General features: G+C 39.0%; 1 protein-coding gene across 1 annotated transcript in view; it reads left to right on the top strand.

Annotated features, from left to right (window-relative positions):
• rag2 (recombination activating gene 2) overlaps window positions 1-24,254 on the top strand; it is a 50,695-nt gene that overhangs the window by 14,275 nt on the left and 12,166 nt on the right. The window lies entirely within an intron of this gene.

Below are 24,254 nucleotides of genomic sequence, written 5' to 3'. Positions count from 1 at the left end.
TACAATGGAAGTCAATAGGGGCCAATGTTGTTTGGTTTGCAACATTCTTCAAAATAGCTTCTTTTGTGTCCTGCAGAAAATAGAAAGTCACACAGGTTTGGAATGACATGAGGGTGAATAAATGATGACAGAATTCTCACTGCCTCAGAATACACAAGGTAAATAAAAATTAGCCTAAAAACTTCATGACATAGTCTGATTTTAGGCTGGACAACCTTGACAGATCACACGAATCGTCTGGTAACCATTGAATGTGCTTTGTGAATCCAACAACGGTGCCTTGTATGTTTGACGCTTCGCTCAATTGACCTCAATGCATTGGGGACCGTTGACTTGTTGCGAGGCACCTAAAAGGGCCTTTAGGCTTGTATCTGAGAAAAATGAAAGAAATAATAGCAAGTTCCAGTCACGTACAAATGTGTCTCATTATGCAATTCTCCAGAAGAGCTTGCTGTGGAGAGAAAAGATGGCCAAGAAATGCCAAGAGAAAGATAAGCGGCTACAATAAGACTATTTAGCCTGTTCACTTCACTAACCCACTGCAGAGTCCTTACACAGCACTCCTGCTGACGTCTGCTCCGTTTAAAATCATCGGCACGCATCACTCTGGTAACATCTATAGGACCACTGCTGTCACTCCTGGACAGAAAAGCCAGCACAGCTGAGAAGTGATTGCTTACACACGCGACAAACATTAATCACACTCTCACAAACACACATGCCGACAGCTCGGTGGGGAGAAATTGGGAAGACAAGGAGAAACGGCCGGATCGGATACTTTGACAAAAGGAAGGGCATGAGCGCTGTAAGAAATACTAATATCTAGCCTTTTCACCACATACAGGCTCAGAAAAGACCTCGGACCTGTCATAACAGCAACAGCGGGGTCCACGCTAATGCCTTTAAATTAGACACCATGTTCAACAAGGTCAGAATATGTACTTGCGGGGACAATGATTAATCACGCTAAATGGATTACGGACCTCTAATTTTCATTCGTCCACTGAATGGAAGCTAATTGAATGCGCCGGAAAGAACATACGAGGCACGACGACAAAAAGAGTGAGCTTTGGCGCAAAACAAATTGATCGCTATTATAAAAAAATGGGAATTAATGGCAAAGAAAATGTCTTTTGGGCACAGTGCAGGAGTTCCAAAGGGTCTGATACTGAACCACAGGTACAGTAAACAAAAGAAAGCGCTTGGCTAGGTTCTGGCCTTGCTGTAACGTTCGCAGGCTTCGGATTCAGGTATCTGTGTAATTGGCTTTCACGGTAAAGCGATGCTTAATTAATGAGGATTCTGCTGTGCGTTTGTGGTGTTTACAGACCTTGACCAAAAGAAAATCGATACACAAGACGAAAGCACATGGAAAGTGTACAGGTAGGGAGTTGAAACTTTTCTAAAGAGTTTGGGTGAGAAACGGACACCCAGATACCCTAGTCTGGTTCTTTAAAGGGCATTTTTGGCGCTAATGTGGCAGTAAACATTTTAAATAATGTTAACTTTAAATAACTCTGATGTGTTGTTTTTAGTCTCCTAACCCTTTATGAAACAAAAACCGCTGCTATCCTTCTGAAACCTTGTATCTCCATATTTCGTGATTTTTTGCCATAAATCATTATTACTAGTCACACTTTATATCTGTCACTGGGTTTCAAATATATAACCAATAAAAAGTACTAAAAAGAGCTTCTCAACTTTGACCACACAGTATTTAATCATTTAAAAAGTATAGTATTTTTTCCATTTTCTTAAAAATAGCAAATTTGGACATCTAAGGTTTCAGAAGGACTGCGACGATATATAATAACATACTGGAAAATCGAATGCAATATGTTAAATATACAATAAATAAATACATATATATATAAGTATTATTAAGTATTGGAACCAATACTTATTTCTAAATAAATTAAAAGCGGAAATGCTTTATGTACTATTCAGTATTTTGTAATATTGTAACTTATTAACAATGTATTACTCTATATATTTTCAAATGTAAATTAAATTATTTAAAATACCGACAGTTAATATATAGGAAAATATTTTTGTCAACATCATATTTAAACAGTTTCTCAGTCTAAATGCAGTTGATCTGAAAGACAAAACACATTTCTCAAATGTGTATCGAGTAATGCATTCCGCTGACAAATTTTGGAGCCCAATGACAAGTGAAATTTAAAGTTGCATACAGCATACAAGCGTTTACATTAGATAATACATTTCCGACCTAATACAGCACTTCATACACCCAAACACACACAAACCTCAATATTTACAATAAATGCACTTTTGCAGATGTTTTTTTTAACGAATAAATCTTTGAACTCATTATTGTTAAATTAAGCTCATTATAATTATCACACATATTGCTGTAATGTTTGGGTGTCTGCTAACTTTTGGCCTTGCAGTGGACTGTTGACTTCTTCCATTCGAACGAACTGGTATTAATTGACCGATTCATAAACTCACAAGTCGATTTAAAGAGATTAGGGACAATGTGAGAAAAATGGCTCTCTCAAGTATAGCAAAACAAATACACTCACCCACACATTTCACAGGGGCCAAAGAAAACCCCATGTGTAACGTCTAAACAACACAACAACAAAACTTGAGTGCATGGGAGTTTTTGTCAAACAAAGTGATCAAAATGTAGTATGAAAAACGACAACTCCTGTTCTATACCCATACTGCCCGATCAGACGGATTCGGTGGGCAACTGTCTCATACCCAACTAGGCCGGAAAAATGCATATTTATAACAATTCGCTGTCTGAATTTCCATCATCCATCAAATTACGGCAGATATTCACGGTGCGAGAAAATTGCAAGTTGACGTGTTATTCCGCGCCGTTACCCGACTGTGTTCCCAACCTGTCACATGAGTCACCACCGGCGTCGCTGATGCCACACACAATATAGTGGCCCTAATTACAGATCGTTCCCATTTCTTCCTGTCAGACACGGCTGAGGAAACATCACCACAGTCAAGCAACTCATTCCTACCAACACTGCCTCCTTAAATTTACATGCTGTTCTAAAACCAGCCGTATTCATCCGAAGGCTCAAAACATGTTTGCATTACTGACCACAGATCAGACAAATGTAAGGCGAATCCCTAAGGGTGGCTCTTTTCTTTCCCTCAGGCTCAAGATCAGCGGCGTTCCGGCCGACTGGCTCTGGGATTGGTGTGGATTTTTCATTATTCCACGACTCCTGTGGTGAAGTGACAGTCTCGATTTCTCAGGCCCAAGGACGGACCGGTGGGTCCGTTGTTGTCTAGAAGAAAAGTAAAAGTGTAGACAGAGAGCGGAAACAAAAAAGAGAGATGAATGTGACAGTAAGTCTATTGCTTTGGAAGGTTGACTGTGATATGTGTTTATCTGGGGCCACTTGGTGGGGGGCAAATGTGGGAAAAATCACCTATGGTAAGGTAGAGGCAACAAGGAAAATGACTAAATAACAGTTTACCCAAAATTTCATCTTGTGTGAAGAACACCTCTGGCACTGACTTCCACGTAATGAAGGTGAATGGGGGCTGAAGCTGTCAAGGTCTGAAGAAGGTTTTTAAAAAAACACCAGGTGCCAACTTGGTAAGGAGGGGGCAAATGTGAGCATAAAAAATAAACTATCGTAAGGTATAGAGGCAACAACAGAGACTCTCACTTTGCTCATGAATTTCAGGTCTGTTAAGCAGAAAAAATCCTGGTCGAAAGAAACATGATGTGCTGGTAACCAGCAATGCTGTTTTTTTCAACAGCAGGCCGACAACAAAACTATTCGCCGCACAGTTATTTATGGCTTCTCCCGGGCTTTTTCCAGAACCTCTGCGAGGATTCCTCCACTGAGTTCACGGGTGATTAGCGGCTCTGTTTTTGAAACCGCCAATTTAGGAGGGCTAAAGGGTTCCGCTTTCTCTCGCTAACAGGGTTCCGCTCTGAAAGCCCAGACTCCCTGCGGCGGCGCTGCCCTCTGGTGCCTCCGAGGACCGAGTGCCCATCCTAGTGCAGAAAACAAGCGGAGAGGGGCACTACTTCAACTTCATTTTAATGAGCTTACAGACATCCCGTCTGCTTCAGTATCTTATGCAGGAGTACGTTTGAAACTCAAGTGACCTTTCTTAATACACATGCCTTCTGGTCTTACTGTGCACGATATAGCGGTGTACGATATTTCTAAAGACAATTGTCATCTTTCACCAAAAAATAATAAGCTACTTGGCTCATAGGGTTTTGGTTAAAGTGATAGTTCACCCAAAAATGTAAATGTCGTCATTTATTCACCTAAATGATGTGGAAGATATTTCAAGAAATGTGGTTTCGTGCCCATACAATGAAAATCAATGGGAGACGATGTTGTTTGGTTACAAAATATATTGTTTTGTGTTGGGCAGAAGAAAACAAATTTTTATAGGTGAACTTTCCCTTTAAAAAATTGCTGCTTTTCCTCATGACTACAAAAACAGTTTCGAGCACACAAGCCATAATACGTGTACAAATATAAAAAATCTGCAAATGCAGACAGTTCCGCAATGAAAGCTATACCAATAAACACACACAGAAACCTGCCAGAGGGAAACATAACATGTCACAGTTATGCTCACATTTAGCTTCAAGCTGGCCTTCCTTGTAAAGAAAACGTCCAGACTGACAGTATTTTGGTGAAATGGGAGTATGAGGCCAAACATAAACCCTTTTAGAACAGATACCTAGTCCGATTTATTGCTTGTTTATTGCTCGCGGGTTTTATGCCACCCAGGATTATGTCTGTAAATTCAGCGTGACGAGTACAGACTTTAACACCTACAAAGACTTGGCCGATATCATCACAAATTACAGGAAATAACTTGCAATCTTGAATCTGAGAGTGGAATATTAGACCCACCTTTATTTTTAATTATCATGAATATTGCATTGCTTTTGGGAATGAAGGGTGTTCGGTTTATACCAGTGCTGCTGAATGAAAGGATGTGTGAAACCAATTCTTTATCAAAAGGAAATCCTCTTAAAAATCGAATGTTTGTTTCCGTTAACGGTTTCTTAAAGATCCAGTGAAATTTAGCGGCATCTAGTGGTGAGGTTGTGAATTGCAACCAACGGCTCACTCCACCCCTCCCTTTCGAAGCTCTACGGTGGCTAGCACAGGGCAAAGATGCGGTCACATTTTCGCTTCTTTGCCGTAGGAGATAACGCATTTACGAAACGCGCATAGTAGAGCAGTTTGTCCGTTTACATTCATAAATGTAAAAGCGTGTTGTTTACTTTATCAGGTAAGTGAATATAACCACTGGGGAATGTAACCATTATGTGGGATAGTTATCGATCCCACTAATTCCTTCCACTCATTCCCATCTTCCATTTGCACGTGTTAAGAGAAAAAAGAGAGAGGTGTGAAAACTTAGACAAGTAGTGTGAATTGACTGTGGGACTCGAGTGTTTGCATGCTTCCAAAGCCCAGGCTGCATGTGACTGTCTCTTACCTCTGACAGCTGTGTGCTGACACTATCCACCACAACGCCCACTCTGCAAGAGAGAAAGAGGACGGGTAAAGAAGCTGAAGAGAAAAAGGTCGAAAATAAAGAGAGGAATCGAGCATGAATACAGGACAGACAAGGGTTCTTACTTTTAGCCAATCAAAGGTTCATCTGATGACATCGTAAGTGCTATAGTGACCACTCCCACTCATCTCCCATATGGTCTTCCTCTCAAACGCAAGACAGGCCACACATTTACAGTAGCGGTTGCCAACTGCCCCATATTATCGGCACGTCCTGTTTCTTGGCTGACACTGCTTTTCCCCCCAAATGGGATGCGTATTGTCTCACATGCCAAACTATGTGTAAGATAAATCCCTGTGCGGATCTTGTTTTGTGCTCAGGGAACGATCTCAGAAAACAATATTCTGTGAATACATAATACAATATTTTTGGCTATTGTGAGATTCATCTGTTGTATAACAGTATGCTGTCAAACGCAACAGAAATAGCCTTAAATGGATAGTTGACCTAAAAATGTTAATTCTGCCATCATTTTTTCCACTTTCATGTTGTGATAGTTGTAAACCTGTAACACAAAAGAAGATAATTTGAGAAATGTGACTGTGGTTTTCTGTCTAAACAATGGAAGTCAATGTTGTTTGGTCAGCAACGTTCTTCATCTTCTTTTGTGTTCTGCAGAAGAAAGTCATACAGGTTTGAAATGACATGAGGGTGAGTAAACAATGAAAGAATTTTCATTTGGGGGTCAACTTCCCCTTTTAAAAAGAAGACATGGACATTTCAACTCAGAACATCTCAATGCATCTGAAAAATATACATTTCAAATTAATCAAAAGGAGTGGGGTCACCGAACATTAGCATCATTTACTCACCCACCCATATGTTGTTTCAAAGCCGTATGGCTTTCTTCTGCAAAACACAAAAAGAAAAACATTAGTTTCAGTAACTGTTTATTTAGGCTTTGGCAATATAAATACATTTACATAAATACAAAAACATAAAACATTGCATTTTTGTAGTTTACACAAAAGACGATGGTGGTAGTGTTTTCAAAAACATGCACTTTAAACCCTAAAAATCCCTAAAACTTGGTTGTCTCATAAATGAAAAGCCACAACGCATTTAAAAACGCCAGTTTTTAGTTAAAACCGTGTTGTGTAAACATCTCTTTAACGTTTCCCGAATCAAATCTGTGGCTTGCAACAGTACAGAAAGAACAGAACAAGACCGCACACTCTGTGAAGATGTTTGTCGGGTCACATAAATTCCTCTGTGTGATAAACAGAACAGGGAACATAAGGTCACATTCAGGCAACAACAACATCTGCCTCCAGGGCTTTCAAAGGAAGTCAGAGGTCTTCTTTCAAACCAAGTATTTATGGAATAAACATCAATGTGAAGTAAGTTACGTGGCGTACAGGAAGCAGTTAGGATACAGTTGCCGTTTTTGGAAACGAGAGAAACGGGTAATTGGAAATTGTGTACTGCCTCCACCAGAGATCAAACAAAGGCCGTTTTTCAATACCAAGTCAGAGTTCACTTGCGTCCTTCCAAGATCGGACTTGGCAAGGTCGACTCAGAAGAATGAACTCCCGAAGACGCAAGGAGGCAAGTCCAGTTATTTTACAAATAGAACAGCAGCGCAGCTTGATAGCGCAGCTCAGCACCTCATGCTTCAATCAGCGTCATTGTATATCTTTTCGTTTTTTATTTTTAATGTACATATTAAATGTAATTAGCAAAACGTGTGTAATGCGATATTATACAGCTGCCTCTTTTGTTTTTTAAAACTATTAAACATTAATATGTGGTTCAGGCAATATTTGCCTATACTCTGATTATATTAATTTCGTTTGAAATAAAATTGAATATCAAACAACGGACTCGTTTTCAATTCAAATAAAAAAAAGCGGGAAAGACGGTGGCGGGAACGTGTTGGACATTACGAGGAAAAATTAGACACAGAAAAAAGGAAAGTGAAGTAAAAGAATCAAATCAAAATGGAACCACTACAGCAACGCTATTGGCAGCAGTATATTTCAGGAGCACTTGCCGAGGTAGCGCTGGCCTCGGCAGGTACAAGCCTGACTACCCGGGATCTCCCACCTCCGAAATCGTCTGAAGAAATTTTAAAATAGTGGCCAATAATTCAACGCCAGATTTGAAGTCTAAACAACTATATTCTCGCCTCAAAAACTACATTTCGTGACATAATAACAATAGTATTTCCAAATGTATTACTTACAGTTGTGCGTTCTCTCTTCCGCCATTACGGAACGTCAGTTGGAGCGAACTGAATTCTGGGTTATGGCCCGTATCAAGTCCGCACAAGTCACCTCCCTATGCAACCTCGATAAAAGGGGCGGAGCAAGAACACATCCAGGGATTTGAACAGTACTTGGGCTGCTTCTGATGACGTTTCACAAGTCCACAAGGACACAAGTACAGACAAGGACGCATATTTGAGAAACGGCCAAAGACTTTGGGAATCAAAAGGCACCTGAGGCACCCGTGTCTGTTGTGATAAAGACCTCCCCATCCCTGCCTTTCTCTCCTTCAAACAGTAATTACAAACTTCCTTTTGCAGGATTTGTCTGGTGTGTGTGCGCGTGCGTGCGTGCGTGTGCGTGCGTGCGTGCGTGCGTGTGTGTAGATGTCTCTCCATGCCTGTTTAATGCGATAAGATTATTTAATCAGTTAGTTATATATTCACATTAGTTGACTATTCATGCATTAATATTCACTGACATGTATTTCCCTTTTGGCAGGAAGTGTCTGCATGTGAAAAAATACATTATTTACAGTAGCTCTGATGAAGTACGCTCGAAAATGAAGTGCACTATAATTAATCACTAGGCAAAATGTAAACATTCAAATGTAAAGACAATACATTTTATAATAAGAAATATAAATTTAAGCATCTTAAATCTTAAAAGATCTGAAGATGTCTTGCATCTTATCTCTTTCTATCCAGAATGCTTTGCAAAGCCATTTATAACACAACGTAAAGAAAGATTAGGGACCGTCCACGAACGTTCAGTAAAATTTAAAATGGAAAAAATCCAAATTAAGAATCTCACTTCAACTGAGTCTGATGTTCAGCTTCTGTACCCTCAAAGACGCGCTCACCCCGCCCCACGATGGTATGACAATTTCTGTACAACATGTTCCCAATGAGCCTTGTGAAGTACTCTGCAAAGAACCATGGAACATATTGCCATGAAGAAACAGCTGCTGTGGGTGTGCTTGGCTTATACTTATATCAAACCTTAGGTAAGTTTTAGTTGGCAGCTTTTTAAGTTTAATTTCACGTTAGTCCTCTGCTGAAGTGCGTTGGACGGCCTGGAGCTGCTGTGTTTGTTGAGGGGAGACGATTTCTAATTACATTTAGCCTCATTAGCTGGACCCGTTGACTCGGGCTCAGCATCAAGTTAATGTATGTGGCCCTTCAAGTTTGGGGGGGAAATGGATTTGCACTGCATTAGTTGATGAAAAGCATAAATTACATTACGAGCCACAATGTGATCTTAATGTCACTCATTCAGCCGGGGGGAGGGCTGTCAGTAAGGACTCCACCCAGCGCAATGGTCAGGAGTCTGTCCTTGTCATCGGATATGCCCCACTGATGATGTAATAACAGAATTAAAGAACTGTTTACTTATCTTTCAACAGTAACTTTCTTAAAGCAAACCGCTATACCCTAACGAAAAAGTAAAATAGTATTTTATTGGGGGGAACAACTATCTGAAATCTAATTTTTGTTGATGCCAGGCAGACACCTCATGGCTTTAAGAGTGCGACTGTTCGGGAAATGTAACAAAAACACAATATTTTTCAAATAATTAAACGTTGTGCTTCTTTTTTACATTATTGCAAAACACATAGACAAACATGTAGAGTGACCAATGCAATGATTTCTGGAAAAAATGGAGATGTGGGTTTCTGATTAATATTTTTATATGAATATTATATAATTTTTATAATTATTTTCTATTTGCCACACATACAATAATAACTTACTATACAACTGTAAGTTATTTTTCACTCCAGGAACCCACCAATTGCTTACGGGCTTTCAATGAATGTAGGTTTGATTTGAGTGTTTTCATTGGATAGGCATGAAAGACGCAGAGATCGTTCAAACTATAAAGACCACCCTGGCCTCACGGTTTGAAGTCTGAACCCACTCAATGCATTATAGACAAAGAGCGCTCGACCCACGCAGATCTGTCCAAACCAACATGAGCCACTAATCAAAGCGTCAAGAAAACCATGGAATGTCAATAATACATCACAATAATACAATTGGATTGATGTTGGGTTTCTCCTTTGTCTGGCTTATTTACGTCAGTATGTTATGTACCACTAAACCGAAAGATCTTTGGACTTCGCATCACGCATTTTCAGTGAACACAAAATTTGATACAAACATGCGCCTGCTGACACAATTGCAACAGCTATTTATAACCAACTGCGCACTTATACCTTAAAAGCTATCTGTTTTGTGTGGCATTTCTAATAGTGTTGAAAGCTTCATTCATGCAAAGATGTTAGAGTTAATTGAGCTTCAGCGGCTGTGGCCACATGCTATCTTAACTCCCACGACAAAAGCTTTTCTCAGGAATTGTTTGTCAGACTGAAGGAAAGAATAAAAATGTCATAATTAGGAAGAATTCATATTTAAAGAGTACATAGCATGAGATGATGAAAATCACATTTCATGCAGTGTGTAATGTTGGTGTGTTTGAAAGTAAGCAGTGTGCCAAGTTTTAAATCCGAAGGTGAATGAATAACAAAGTTATTGGCTTGGAAAAGCTCGTGAGCCTCATTCGCGGTAGACCAATCACAGCAGACTAGACCATCTGACCAATCACATCAGACTAGGCTAGCGGAAAGGAGGGGATTAGACAGATGAATAGCGGAACGAATCATTTGAGAGTCAGTCAAGAAGTAAGGTAAGAATAACTGCCTATTATTACGGAATAATAGAGTTTTTACACCTTGTATGTACATAAACTTGTTGTTGGACACGCCATAAACCAAAGTAGGACCTTAAAAATCCCTAGTTATGTACTCTTTAAATAATAATATGAATTTAAAAAAGTGGTAACAAAACTGCATGTTGCCCTCTTTCAAATGAAATAAGGTTAGATGAAGTTGCTGACGTGCATCGCATAACATTAAGGTACAGAAGTCGCAACGGCACATGGTGGAAGCATCCGCAGACCCACTTCCACACAAACACATGTCACAAGCCATTTCATTGACTGACAAATCTGCAGAAATGCACATTGTTGGGCAATGTTGATAGACACACACAACAAATTAATTAGAAAAATACAATATGCACCATATCAGATTATTGCAATGAGTAATTTAATAAGCGATGGAGGCAAAACAGACCACCTACAGTAATTAACACAGAAAATGAAAAGCATTGTGTGATTCTGGAAAGAATATGATGGATATGTATCTTGTTTTTTTTTCTCTCCAGCTTCTCCTTTAATTTGGAATTATACAGTCAGATAGTCAACAAATAAATACTTGATTCTGATTGGTCAATATTTTTGCATAATTGACAGTAAGCTTTAAATATTAAATAATATACAGTAGACATTAAAATTGACTGCTTAATTTTTATTTTAAGTATTCATGCACAGTTAAATAATAAGTTTAATTTACATGGTCACAAAACCGCTTGTTGTACGTTATCATTTACATAAACCAGACACAAAAAAACGCTCTTATATAATTTAATTTACTTGACCACAGTAATTTCATTTATAGAGAAAACCCTGTCCATAAAAATTCAAGGAAAATGTGAATCTAAATGTATGTCTTTCGATGTGGGCCGCCTCTGTGTCAAAAAGCCTTTCGACATTGTTGTTACTCTGCAGCTACGGTTGTCTGAAAAGAGCTCCAAAATTACAGCTTTCTCTCTCTGTCAATGTAGCAACATTCTGTCCGCCTGCACTTTCCAGTCCGAGAAGCTCAAATCAGCGAAAATGCGACTATCTTTTATTCAGGGTTTTTGTCTTTTTGGAGCATGTTATCAGCTTACGACATTTACGACGAAAATAGCTCTTTAATAGAGGCACAGGCCAAATGAAAGACCTAGGACAATACGAATAAAATGATGTGCTAAAATTTCCAAACAATTTTAGAGCATGTGTCGTGAATGCAAGAAAGAAATGTTGTTTACCAAAAATCATGCTTAACTGCATTACTTAAATTTGTTACATTCATTATTTGTTTTCATTTTTCTTTAAAGAAGTACATCACCCAAAAATGAAAATTCTGTAATGATTTACACACCCTCATGCCAAGGAGAGTCACAGTTTTGGATATCGTCATTGTCCTTCTGAAACCTTGGATGTCCAAAGTCACTGTTTTTCAGGAAATAGAAAAAGCTTTACACAATGATAAATACTGTGTTTTTATAGTTGACAAGCACTTTTTAATACTTTTTATTGGTTAGATATTTGCCAAACCTACCTAAAGAGTGACTAATAATAAACAATATAAAAATCATTAATATGCAAGGTCTCAGAAGGACAGCAGCAATATTTAAAATTTTGTTTGTTTTGGTTTAAATATTGTTAAATTAGCTAAAGTATTAACAGTTCACGTTTAACTTCAAAATACATTTATTGGAGTTTTTAAAATTACATTTATGATTTTGAATTCGCTTTGTGGAGCGTCAAGATGGGACCTATAGACTGACATAAAGTGACAGATAATTTTATTTAAAAGTCCAGTGTATGGAATTTAGCAGCATCTAGCGGTGAGGTTGCGAATTGCAACCAACGGCTCACTCCACCCCCCCTTTTTTTCGAAGCACAACGGCATCTCTCACAGGACAAAGATGTCGTCACATTTTTGCTTCTTTGCAGAAGGAGATAACGAACATGAAACGCTTTCTGTAGAGCAGTTTGTCCGTTTAGACCTACTGTAGAAACAACATGGCGAATTCCATGTAAGGGGACCCGCGGTGTATGTAGACAGAAATAGCTCATTCTAAGGTAATAAAAACATAACACTTCATTATGTAAGGTCTTTATACACCTCTGAAGACCTATAGTTATGTTTATTATATTGCATTTCTGTCAATAGATCTTCCAAAAAAGAACATATCTAGAATAAGCATGAGGGTGAGTAAATTATGACATAATTTTCTTATTATAAAGAAACATTCCAAACTTCTCCTTTTGTGCCCCACAGAAGGATCTAAAATGATGGCGTAAATGATTATAACATTTTTGTTTTTTATAAACTGTTCCTTTGAACACATTGGATAAAGAGAAAAAGAGGTCTCCTCCCCCAACTGGGTTGTAAAACTGACTCACTTCACTCTGCTTCTACATCAAGTCAATGTAAAACAGTGACTCAAAAAATCTATGCGCACCAGCCTCCCGATTTCACAGTAAAGTGGCACTACACACTGGCAAAGGTACATTCTCTTATCATTCTTATTCTCTCGGGGACGGTGCGAAAGCGTTCATCTATCAAAGAAAAGCAATAGGTCCAAGTACAGTCACACACCATGGACCAGATGCTATTGTTGGTGTTTACATCTTTAAAAACGAAAAACTAAGTCGGCTCTCATATTTCATTTCCCTTGAACTTAAAACAACACAAACAAAAAGCCACAGGAAGCTCATAAGGAAAACTTGCTGCCTTTGATCCATTTTAGGAAAGCGAGATGTCACACCTTACCGCTATATCCTCACCCCGAAGTATTTATCAAAACATTATCAAAATGTCAAATGGGCTTCAGAGGTTTTAGAAAAACAAACACAGGAATTTTTTTTTTCTTCTGCAAGCCGCACCTAAGATGCGTTCTGAAACAAAACAGTCTACTGTAAGTGGCCTAGTTATATCTCTTCACATTCAGCCCTTAAAATCTCAGCAGCTCAAAATTATATGGTTTCACATCTCTGTGTGTTGGGCTTAAAAAGATACACGGCAAGTCCTGGGCAGGAAAGTTTTTGGCAAGGTTGTGCCTTTTTAAAGAGATCTCTTGCTTGACTGTCAATTGGGTGGCTGTTAAACCTGTACCATAAATCTAGGCTTCTTAAACACAATGTTCCCATTATGACAGCTTTGGAAATAAAATACAGGACTGTGCAACCCAGAATAACACTGTTACAGTTTAGAAGACATTATCGAGTGTTCGGTATTGTTTCATTTAATAAAACATTTTGTCAGAGATGTTTTTCAGACAGTTTGTAGGACGAATCCAAACAGACAGTATACAACAAAACTAAAGCTATAAAAATGACTTGGGCTTAATTCATATTGAAGAAATCTGCATCTGAGCACGTTTGAGACATTGCTGTGATCTTATTTGCAACTCTCGAAGAGAAACATGTGAGATGGCATGTGAAACTAAAAATAAAAAATAATAAGAAACGCAGAATTGAACATGCTGCAATGCATCTTGGGAACTTTCAAACTCTTGCAATATTGTTTGGTCAGAATACTCTGTTTTGTAAGTTGGGCAAACTTTCTGACACATTTTGGCCAAGAAGTTAAGAATCTACGTCTAGTCAACAACTGAATCTTTGTTAGAAACATAGGTTGATTTTGTTTAGTATATGCAAAACAATAATTTGACTCCTTTAACTAAAAACTCTATGTTCAATTTACTTATTTATCTTTGTAGGGAGAACATTTTGCAAGTTGGATTTTTTAAGATTTCTCAAAATATCTTATTTTGTGTTTCGCAGAAGAAAGAGATACAAGTTTTGATCAACATGAGATGAATAAGTTTTTACTCGTAGTGTAGCTAACCACATATCAAAAAAGCAACTTGACTCTACAGTAGGTAAATTATGAGCAACATCTGCAACACTGCTACTTTTGACATGGGTGAGAGGAAGCAATTATGATTTTACCTTTCACGACCCTGTAATAAAGCTCAATAAAAGGGAAGGAAGGAGGCGGGAACCGGCGAACATTCCACAACTTTAATCAAATAAATAAACAATAACACGTAAGTAAAAAGTCACACAAACATAAACAAAACTTAACATGTCCGGGCCCGGTCCTCTCTCGCCGTTTCCTCCTGTCGCTCGGCCTTTTATGCTTCCGATCTCCTCCGTGGGTGATACGAGGCCGGTGTGACGCCCAGCTGATCCTCGTTATCGCTCGCGCCACCGGCCTCTCTTCCTCCTCCCACGGCTCTCGTCCCGCCTCCCTCGTCACAGACCCCTTATGAATAGATTTTCCCGAATCATTAAGCATATCGTCGCTGTCGGGCGGAAACCTCCTATGTCCAAATTTGGGCAATTTCATATTTTTATTATATATTACCTGTTGAATAATATTTTTGAATAAACTATCCATTAAGCAAAAGACTCCTTTGCTCTCTATCAAACCTCATTCCTGTCTCAGAGAAAAACTGAAACATTGAAGAGATCTCATAGGCATTTCTTCTTTCTTCCTGTCACACCATCAGGCAAAATGTTCTATGTCCGGCCAACAAGGGCACATTGCATTCAGAATCAATATGTCTTCTTGGTAGTCATTGTCTTAAAGTGCTGGATGAGTGACAGCTGTTATCCTCGGATGCCAAGCACTGAGGTCTCACATGCAAACGATACAATCGGAACAGCTGCCAGAATCCCTTTCCATCCCATTCTAAACAGAGCAAGACTGCTGGAAAGAAAGGCTGGCAACAACAACCGAGCAGGCATAATGTCCTTCGGTTACAAAAGCACAAGCTCAGAGGACTCTGCCATTTGCGGCTGACAGGATAAATGCGCTGTAAAAGCCCAGACGCGTTCTTTGTGGATGTCACAAGCGAAAGTAAACATAAAAAAACAGAAGAAAGCAAGGTTTGAATGGCGAAGTTCAAAGCGTCACGTCGATAACAATGATATATCAAGTCTCATTGAATTATGGGTAAGGGTCAATGTAATAAGCCAGAGTTTGGATGAAATGTCATGAATGATTAAAAATGGCTTTTGAAGATCTGTCCACTGTGAAAACAAGATGTAACACTCATCCTGAATAAAGTAACGCATACACCATTATTGCTCTAAGCAAGGGTCAAAGCAAGAGAAAGGCTTCAGGCCATAAGACTTGGAAGACATGAAAAGTTTCGTTAAGTACAAAGTGTACTACAAAGTGACCCGAGAAGTCCGAGAAGTTGGATACTAAATTAAAACAGACGCATCTTACTGTGTGTCACATTTCTTGGGTGTCGTTTGAAGATTAAGGGCAGAATCCTGATGCCATTTTCTGTTCCTCGGTACGGCGTGATATTACGGAAAACAAATAGGAGAGCCGAGCGGAGGGGAGGTGAGGTTCTTTGTTAGTACGTGTGTGCCAGCAACGCATCCCGTCCTCTTCCGTAAAGGTTGTAGAGCAGCAAGATTAAAGGAGTGTCAGTCAGCGCTCTTAAATGGGAGAGAGTTTCTCCAGAAAGAGAGATTGCAGAGCAGAGGCGGTCACGGGATAGCGAGAGAGAGCGGTGGAAGTACAGAAAGTGGAGCCATTGTGAAGGAGATAGAAGAGTAATTTGGCCGAGATGGAAGGAATGATGATATGCGAATAAAAGGGTGAAGGACACTAAAGAGACGGGGGGATGCGATTGTGCAGCGTTTGACACTTTTGCAGAAAACACCCCTCGCCAGACTGTCAATCATAGGGGCTCAGTTGATTGATTCTCTCCTGTTCTCAATCAGGTCCTTAAGAGGGTCCTGCTTCTTTTCTTGCTTTGTGTGCCTGACAGCTTTTATTCCTCTGTGTCTTTTTTGCTTTCCAGACTCTGCCGGGATCCAAAATCACCTTATCGCTTGACACGTATCAATCAGAGAAATAAATTGAATACTTAGGTAAAGAAGTGTCCGTGCATATTAAAACGACACAACATGTGAGTCATTTCTGTGCCGCTAGGGGGAAGTAACTATTGTGTCTAAATAAAGACAGAGCCAAAGAGTTCACATCGTTCAGAATCGTAACAGAAGTGTATATGCATCCCTACAAAGTTTATACAAAGAATGGCGAACCCATGCACTTTTGTTGTTGACACAACCCCAATGCAAGACAATGGGTACCGCCATTGTTCGGTTACCAACATTCTTCAAATGATCTTCTTCTGTGTTCTGCAGAAGAAAGAAAGTCATACAGGCTTGAAATAACAAGAGGGTGAATAAATGCTGACAGGACTTTCATTTTTCAACTTAACACATACCAACAAACTAACACATTCTCACTTGTGAAAGGTTTACCAATTTCTTCAGAAATTAAAATCTCAGCAAATATTGGCCGCTCCAAGATGGTGGACGCACCTATGTGTCTGGAAAGTTCAAACGTGGCATCTACATACACACATCTATGTTTTTTAAAGCCGTGTTTTCTACTAGTATCTGTACACTGTAAACTATATTTTGTTAAATCCAATAAAATTGCATACTTCAATTTAAAGACTGAGTTATTTCAATTATATTAAACAATTATTCCACTCAATTCTGTAGTTTAACTCATTAGCTTACTTGAAGGATGTTTACAGTTCTCAAGCAACATAATTACAGATCCTTATGAAGCGCAACACTTGTAACATTAATATTGGGGTCAACTGATGTGGTCACAGGTTTATGTTTTACACACGTTGCGTTTAAAGCAAACTCTCTTCTTTCTCTTCACTCATTTTTAATCATTCATTATCTCATTTTATTTAATTCAACATTAAAGTGGAGAGAAAAGGAATGAGACTGACACCAACTGAACTGGAATCTGTGTCCTCCTGAGCACGTTCATTACCTGCTGCACTACGTCTCTCACAGATCATCTTTATGTTACATGTACAAAAAAATCGCAGGTCTAAAAGACAGTGACGAGAAAACAGCATGGGGAATGTGGAACATGGTAACCTTTTCATACTCAGCTTAAAGGTTAATAAGCAGCACACAAAACCAAAAGCTTCCCTTCTGCCTCATTTAAAGAAACTCAGCAATGACAGATTACCTGTGGGTGTATATTAATCTGACAAAGTTCAAGTATCAACCTTGGCTATATTACCATACTTCTCTTACTATTTCTGCTGTGGTCTACAATATACGTAAATATACAGAGCGCACAAAACCATAGACTATACAAGTTACTGAAGGAAAGTATACGTGTTCACTAGAAATGAAACCCGTGGTCTTTATGCTACTAACACAAGAAGTGAGCTAAAAGAACTACATAAATAATGTATGTTAACTAGGGATGCACCAATATGTAAATTTTGGCCGATAACTGATAATTCTTTAACATCGGAAGCCGAAAACTGATATATTGGTCGATATACAGTATCTAAATATTAATATAAAATTCCCTAAGACTGAAATAAAAGGCATTTTATTTGCTTTGCTTTTATTTGAAAACACTGACTGCAGAAAACAAGGTAAACATTAGTTCACTTTATTCCCTGAAAATTATGGACCAAGTCTACTTTACACTAGTTAACGATTCTTTAACCTTCAAACTTTTCTGGTATGTTTTGTGCATCCCTACATTTAAGTCCTTAACTGCATAACTACCTGATCCGTGTGTGGGCGAAAAAGTGTCTTAGCAGGCTTGCTAATGAAAAACACAAGCGTATTTACAAATCAAATAATGGCGAGAAATAAAGTTTGCTTTCACTCACTCGAGCCACATTGAGTGCTCTGGCCAGTTGCTGTGATGGCTCAACGGCGCCGCCATATTGGAATGGGCAAGGCACATGAGCGGGCAATTTTCATTTATTTGGAAAAAAGCACAATTACGTTTACAGTTCTCAACCTGTTTCGTCTCCCGATAAAAATACTCATTGTCTTAAGGTATTGTGAACACGCACGCTTGTCATGGATGATTTAATAAATCATAAATAGTAATTGTACTATTTATACTAGTCTAATAAATAGTAAACTCTAACATTACTATTGATTGTTACGCAAACGCCACTAGATGGCACTGTGTTAATTATGCTTAGCCTTTCACGACCAAGAATATTTTGCCATTTAAAATAGCTACAATGCTAGCAATGGTTCGAGAAACATCCTACAACGAAACTCTCTGTGAAAGTGAGTCTGTAAAAGATTGAAGATAAGTGGCTATGTCTTTGTTCACATTATAAATAAGATATGGAAACTGGTAGTATTTCATCTTCCACCTCAGTCCTACATTCTGAGGTATGTGAGCAGCCCTTCACTAGCCAGTATATTAGCCATGTGAAGAAAAGAGTAATCAATGGATGAGAGGACTGTATATTTACTTAAACTAGATAAGGACCATCACAGCCTCCTCTTTATTGGATACCGTGTGGGAGAAGAAGAGAGACAGCAAGTTAATTAAGGAAAGAATGAGAAGAATGAATGACAAAAGCAAGGTGTTAAACCAAGAGTCTCTCTCTCTCTTTCTCAGCTTGATGCAATTTCATCATTCCATCCCCTTCATTCCTGTATCATTCATGTACGGTCCATTAAAAACCCCTCAACTGTCAATCACATCCTCTAATAATCATTCAGTCGCCATGGCGAGGGCAGAAATCAATCACCTGGGCGTTCTCTCGGCTCGGATCTCAATCACGCAATCTGTGAGCCTGGCATTTACCAACAGATATTACATACACATATAAAATATATGACACAGATTAGATGTGTGATTACAGAGTCAGACCCGCCTCACTGGGACCAGGACAGCGAGATCTAATCGAAGGGTCGGGCTGGACGCAGACTATATTGAGTTTGGAGGAGGGGTCTGCTGAAATAGGGAAATGAAAAAAGAACTTCATCTCATTTCCGTCGCTCTACGGTGCACTCTGACTTGCCGTGAGCTTCGGTTGATGTGTGAATGATACATATCGCTAAACTCAGAGGACTTAAATATACTCGGCCTCTTTCATGAGGTCTACTGTATAAGAGGCAATATGTGTCTTTTAATAATTGTATTATGAATGAGCGAGATAACTCGTAGTAAGAAGTTGACTTTTACTTGCATCGTGTAGGTATAGCTATATTATATGCATTAGCTAACCAGCCAACATTGTGTTTGTGAGGTTGCCATCCCCTTATGCAGATATATGAAATTTAAAAAATCTTTATTTAGGCCAAATATAATACAGAACTCTCATCATCGAAGCATATCATTTTCTTAGGTACACACAAAAAATGCATTTATTGTTGTCTGAAAAAACCTAACACTGGTTACCCCAAAGCTTTCAGGCAAAGTATTACATAGTTTATCATAAATATGATGTTTTAATATAATGTTTGGCCAAAATTAAGAAATGATCACTGGCAAGGTTATTATTAAAGTTGCATTTATATAAATATATAGAAAATCTAAAAATCTAAACAAAACGTAAATAAAAAATAAAATTAGAAATATTGCTTCAGCAATAAACTAAAATAAGTTTAAGTTGAGGAGCTAAAATGATTAACTGAACATACTGTAAATATCAACTAAAAGAACTGATATAAAAAGTAATAAAATATTCATAAAAATATATATATATATATCAATATAAAATGAGAATATGCAGTATATTAAATATACGCAAAAGCGCAAAATGAAATGGCTAAAAACAAAAGAAAATTAACAAAAGAAACTAAAATAAATAAATAAATAAAAATTCAAAATATTGATCAAACAAAACTGAAAACAAATCTTTAATCACATTTACCACTGGTTTATGGTTGCAACCTGTGTTTATAACTGGAAAAGGTTGCATTAAAGAAAATATATTTGTATCATTTGTATGTTTATAATATACTTTCTATACCAAGCTAAAATGAAAAAGAGAGACGTACTTTAGCCCCTAAGAAAAAGCCATGAATGCTTTCTTAAGAATCTGTTAGTAATGTGCTTTTGCACGGTCCCTCAAGAACACACAGTCTGTTTTCCCACAAACTTTTTAAACTTTCAACAAAGTCATCCCTTCGCTATGACACAGACCTTCCTAGGACGGTGGGAAAGAGGCACAGAGGGACACAACAAGAAGTTGTTTCGGTAGTCTGCCACATACCGCGTGACGCATTCCCTTGGCTCATACGGACTGATCCGCCACCAAATCCCAGCTCACGGTGGGCTGAGCCTCCAGTCGCTCTCTCTCTCCAGCTGTGGAGGGCAACAGTGTGACGGCAACGTTGCCAGCGCTGCCTAACTGGGCCTTGGCAAGGTGACTGGCAACCCTGAGGGGGATGAGAGAAAATTTACATAAACTGCTTTGGAGATCATCAACCCTTCCTCTTTTCTTGCTCTGATCTCCCGCCACCTCTTGTTCACTCCCCTGCTGCACCATGTTTTATTATCAAAGGCTTTTATTACGCCGCGATTTCGCCTGTTGTAAATCAACGCAACCTTAGGACCGGACACCGCTGTAGAGACGTGCACGGAAGACTACAATCGAAAAACACACAGATTGTGAAAACTCCTGTTTTCCTCCACTGTAAACCGGCATAAATTCATTCCATTAATCCAACTTCTCCCATAGGAATCCATCAAGGGCCTTGGCACCATGACCCATTACTGCAATAATGCAGTGAGGAGGAGATGAAACAAGCGAATACTCAGAGGCTGCAGTGTTAATTTAGCCATTGTTCCTCCAAGACCCTTAATATTGGAGTTCAGAAGAGCAGGCAACCTTGAGTCGGGCGAGTTTTGTCTCTCCTGATGTTCCAGGGAGATTATTTATTCATGGTGGCAAATTGGCAAAGGCGTGAAAGTCATGATAATGCACAATGCCTGTACCCTGAATGCTTTGGTCTTGCTAGGTATTCAAACATAAAGCTTGCTGTTCCAAGAAAGAAAAGTGACAGGTGAGATCTCTTTAATATCTCGTTTATTCAGTGTATTGTTTGGTTCCCATCATTCTTCAAAATATCTTGTTTTGTGTTTCGCGAAAGAAAGTCATACAGGTTTGAAATGACGAGAGGATGAGTACATTATAAATAATATTTGGGTGAACTATTCCTTTTAAGTACATCTAGCACACATACTACACAGGCGACCTCCAAATAAAACAACTGTATGTGTGATTTGGAATTACTGTTTGACAAATGCTGTTTGTTTATGACCGTCAGTCTTAAGTATGTAAATAATTGGAATAAAAAAGCATGATTTAATCTAGTTCGTGTTGAGCCAAAGCGGCGTCTGTGCCCGGCAGGCCCTCCATCCTTCAACTCTGCAGAAGAATGAGACAGAAAATGGGAGGGAATTGAATCTTTGGTGTCTACATCCGTCTGAATTAATGTTCCAGCAGTGCTACGGGGCTGCCCACTAGCCGGCGTGTTATCAGAGCGAAATTTCACTCGAATAAGCCTCCGCCAGCAGATTTTCTCCAGGCGTACTCCACATGTTCTGCAATGGTACGATTCATCAAGCGCGTTGAACGGCAGTCAAGGCCCCAGAGGAAGCATTTATACTGTATATGGATTTGTCGGGTGGCACAAATTTGAGAGCGCTCTGTACTGACCTGGTTAGGTCTGGATGATTTTCAACAGGGAGCGAAACCGACAGACCAAAAATTGCATTGGACATTTCAGCCAAAGATAGAAAAAAAAGAATTGTACATTTTCTGTATGTAGATTTATGGAAATATGCAATGTGTGTTTGTGACTGTGGGATTTGCGCCTGAGCTCAGCATTGCACATGATGCACTTGGAAGATGGACAAAAACAGCCATGAGAGCAACCAGCAACACAATAGTGACACCATCAGGAGAGAAAAGCTGCGTATTTTCTTTTCTGACATAAAGCACGCATGCACATGCACACACTGCTGCCCGTGTATTTCTCAAATGACAGCTTTAATCAGAACACAACTACTCAAAAAATAAAATTATGAAAAGAAAGAAAATACGGACGTGCATAATGCCTGCTTACTCCGATTTCCTGCAGCAATTTAGAAATGATTGACATCTTCAATTAAAGCAACACGTAAAATGACTGGACGCTGCTTGTGATAGGAATGACTACACGAGCTTGTAAATTAGCATATGCTTAATGATTCGGGAAAATCTATTCATAAGGGGTCGTGAAAGGTAAAATCATAATTGCTTCCTCTCACCCATGTCAAAAGTAACAGTGTTGCAGATGCTGCTCATAATTTAACTACTGTAGAGTCAAGTTGCTCTTTTGATATGGGGTTAGCTACACTACAAGTACTGTAAGAGTTGCTAACTAAGCTGAAACTATTTAAAAGAGTCCAGGGCTGGACTGGCAAAAAAAATCGTCCCTGGCATTTTTTGGGCCACATCGGCCCTCCACCGAATCTGTTGACGGGGGGGGTGTGACCTGTATACGTGTCTTTTGCATTCGCGTTGCGTTCATTCGCATTTATAATACATCCATCTGAGCGGCCAATGCGTCCGTTCCGGCCCCAAACAACAGCAAATAATAAGAAAAGTCCAACTCAAATCAAAACTCAGATCAAACAAACTCAAATCTCAGCCTGTTGAAACCAATTCCCTTTTCCATCTACCAACCAAGCGGCCCTGTCCCCAAAAACGTTCTCTTCTGCTTTCATTTGTCTGGGTTCCTCATTATGCAGAGGAACTTGTCCTTGATAAATACTTAATAGAATTAATGAATCCTCAAATCTTAATCAGCCTATAAATGAGCTATTAGTGACATGATCGAGTTCCACATTTTTGAGGATGCCGATCAGGCCAAAATAACTGGCAGCCAGCCTGAGACATGGCGAGCGTTTGACGAAACATCTTTATAACCTTCTCAATGATTCTGTTTAACTTTAACACCTGGAAAAGACTGTTGGTGCAGTTTTTCTCACACACACACCTGGCTCTCAATGCGGGGGAGAGATCGGGGTTGCCCTCTTTATCTCGCTCGCTATCTCTCTGGTTTCTCTAACTGAAAGAGTCGCGGTCGTGATCTATGATGCCAAACGCACCACAAAGAGACCCCCACCTGGCAAAGAGGAGCATCCACCTGGTAGGGCAGTCAAAACCCTCTCTGGAAAAATCTTCGAGCACACGCAACAGCAATTGGTTGATCTTTCAACCGAAGGTCTGAGCGAAACTAAAATGAGTTTTGAACAGATGTAGAGCTGCTGGGAGGGTTTGAGCCGAGATAAGGTGTCAACGGAGTGGTCTGCGATGCTCCAAACGCTTGTTTCATTGCTTGGCTATTGCTTAGCAACAAGGAGGCAGTCACAAAAAGGCCTTCGGTGAGATTTTGCAAATAAAAGACAGCAAAATAAGACAAATTGCAGAATCGCTTTTTGCGAATAAAACAAAACTATTTGATCACGTATTGAGACCACAGTTTTTTAAAGAATTACTTTACCCATTAATCATCTGTTATTATTTAATCACACTTTTGTTGTTTTGTTTGAGAGCTTTTTTCCATAGAAAGACACATAGAACATACTCTACTGCATTGTTTATGCGGCACAGATGTCAATTTAATTTGAGAGCTGAATAATGATTTGCACGAATGATTTGACAGTAAGGAACGACAATTATACATGTGTGGATCATAAATCTATTGTGCTTTATAGAGCTTCACCACCTGTTGTTATGAAAAGATGCATTAAAGTAATAGTTCACCATCAAAATGCAAATTCTGTCATTATTTACTCTTGTCATTTCAAACGTGTATGACTTTCTGTCTTTTGCAGAACACAAAATACTTTTTTAAATGTTGGTAACAGTAACTCATCGGTCCCTATCGACTTGAATTGGTTTTGTGACCATGCAATAGAAGTCAATGGGGATCGACATTTTTCAAAATATCTTCTTTCGTGTTTCGCAGAAGAAAGAAAAT

Source organism: Triplophysa rosa, linkage group LG3 (genome assembly GCF_024868665.1).
Source record: "Triplophysa rosa linkage group LG3, Trosa_1v2, whole genome shotgun sequence".
In the NCBI taxonomy this organism is placed as follows: Eukaryota; Metazoa; Chordata; class Actinopteri; order Cypriniformes; family Nemacheilidae; genus Triplophysa; species Triplophysa rosa.
Note: the sequence above shows the minus strand (reverse complement) of the source record. Positions and strands in the feature narration are given on the sequence as shown.